Raw genomic sequence first — 2,343 nt, 5'->3', positions numbered from 1 at the left:
AGTCGGAGCGACCCTCCGATACCGAGCACGGTAATTTAAGAACAGCCGAGAGCAGCAACGCTTCAGTCCCATCCAAACCACGCAAGTAGTCAGTCAGATTAAGGTCCAAAACCTTCCCTTTACAGCATTTTAAGTGGCACCGATCTACATGAAAATCCACAGAACAAGTGGTACAGATGGTAGAAATCACGTATTTCCCGAATCCCAAAAATATGGCATCTACCTTTGCTGTTTCATAATTATAATCCACGTTAGAGTGAATTTTTCCACTTGGCTGCTATAATCTGTTCTTGCGTTACACAACGTAATTACTCTTTTTTCTCTCTCTCTAGAAAATGATGCTATGAAGTTACATTCTCCCACTGCTTTTTGTCTTTAAAATGGTAAATTTAGGTTTGCCTCGACTTTTATAAACTAATGAAATCACTCTTATATGCATCTCTTTTTTTGTAATACTGTTGGTACAGACATTAGGCGAACACTGTGCTTTGTCTGCTAGCAGCTTAAATTAATTTCAGCTGCACACCTTCAAAAGAGTATTCAGATTTTAACATGCATTTTCTAAGTAGTAAATATTTCATTTCACTCTTACTCAGTTACTTCAGTGTTGTTGCGCCTCTGAAACATTTTTTTGCAGTTTCTTTGTGATACCAGAACTATTTCACTTAAACATTTAATTTCCTGAGATATTGTCAATTTATTTTCAGGCAAAACTCTCAAAAAGAGCTGAGGATTTATTAGTTTTTATTACGTTGTGCAGCTAAATATGGACGCTTATTAGTTTTTTTGTTTGTTTTAAATGTTTCAGGTTTGCGTCGCAACACCTTGTGATGTGTTTCTGAGCCATGATTGAGCCACTGTGCCGATTACCTTTCCATTGGATCCAAGCACCTGGACCTGCTGACGCCATCCATCAGCTCGTCAGCTGATGGATGATCCGGTGTGCCGGATCATCACAACGTGGACTAACTTTTTATTTACAGTACTTGGTTAAATTAGGACCAGATATGCAAAAATCTACCTGCAGTCATCCTGGACGGGGCTGAGCCAGTCTTCCTCTCCTCCAGAGTGACGAGTTTTCATCACCAATAAAGAGAAACAAGTCTGGTGTCTGAGTAACTGCTAGGAAGTATATTCACTGTTCATTTTGCTATCCTGTTTGTACCTACAATAAAATTGAATCTCATTTGTAATACTCGACATTTCACAAACCTTTTTTTCCCCCCTTTGCTCGGTGTTTATGCTATATCAAGTATTTGCATGTAGATCAGAAATTCAAGTGAGATTAAAATGCAACACTTTTAGGTAATACCAGCAAAGAAATGTGAATATTAATATGTAGTTAATATACTGAACAAGGCTGGATGATATGACTTACAAGATTTTTTTCATACCAGATTTGATTTTAATCGATTCCTCCTGTCCTCAATTTCTATAATAAAATCACAGAAAATACTTTCAAAAAGTGCCTTTATTTCAATCATCTGTTGTATAAGGGAGTATTAAGGTCAGCCTACAAGAATTTTTAATTGCAAGAATGCAGTCATCATTACAGCAGAATAAAGATGCAATTTTATAACGATGTCTTAAAATTACAATTACATTCAGACTGACCTGACGAAACCAGCTCAGTCCATGTCGTTTTGACATTTGTCAGTAATCAGAGGATGTACATTTCCACCTCGATTGACCAAGTAAGCATTAAGGTGAAAATAAAAAAATAGAGCAAATACTGTATGCAAAATGGAAAAAGAGCAACTGATAGAAATACTTTCTATAGAAAAGCAAAAAAGTTAATAGGAGAAAAGTTGTTAGCAGCATTAGCTCAGCCAATTCCTCCCTCCAGGAAGCCATCAAACAGAACTGTCCAACTCCAGCTATAATAAAGATAATTAAAAAAAAAAGAAAGAAAACGGAAAGTTAAAATAACAATGCCAATTTAATAATTCAGATCTAATGCGTTCTGGAATCTATTATTGACATTTTACAAATTTCACAAATCAATTAGAAGGTTTCCCAAATGTTTTATTTATTCTGCTGTTAGTACAGAATAATCTAGTTAGGTTTGAAATGTCTAGGTGTTATAGTTTTTAAAGTACAACACATTAAAAAAGCTCAAGATAGTGAAAAATTAAGAAACTAACTTCAGCTTCGACTGATAGCTTGGGCACAATATAGACAGATATATAGATATATATCTATATGTTTATATAGATATATATCCATATCTATCTATAAAGCACAGATATGTAGATTGCACACTGCACAGATAATAAAAACACTTAACGGTTACATAGCATCTTTGTAAGGTTGTCCCTGTTAGACATGAGCCATTATGGTGAA

The 2,343-nt window shown here is 35.1% G+C and overlaps 1 long non-coding RNA gene across 1 annotated transcript in view; it reads right to left on the bottom strand.

Moving 5' to 3' along the window:
• Positions 1-1,687: 1,687 nt before the first annotated feature.
• LOC106938048 (uncharacterized) overlaps positions 1,688-2,343 on the bottom strand; it is a 25,585-nt gene continuing 24,929 nt past the window's right edge. Inside the window, exon 4 of the long non-coding RNA XR_001422519.1 lies at positions 1,688-1,877. This is a non-coding gene — a long non-coding RNA (uncharacterized LOC106938048). The remainder of the gene's footprint in view (positions 1,878-2,343) is intronic.

Source organism: Poecilia latipinna, unplaced genomic scaffold, assembly GCF_001443285.1.
Source record: "Poecilia latipinna isolate Pla-1442-1.1 unplaced genomic scaffold, P_latipinna-1.0 Scaffold2494, whole genome shotgun sequence".
Classification (NCBI taxonomy): Eukaryota; Metazoa; Chordata; class Actinopteri; order Cyprinodontiformes; family Poeciliidae; genus Poecilia; species Poecilia latipinna.
The sequence above is the reverse complement of the archived record's forward strand: the minus strand, read 5'-3'. Positions and strand labels throughout refer to the sequence as shown.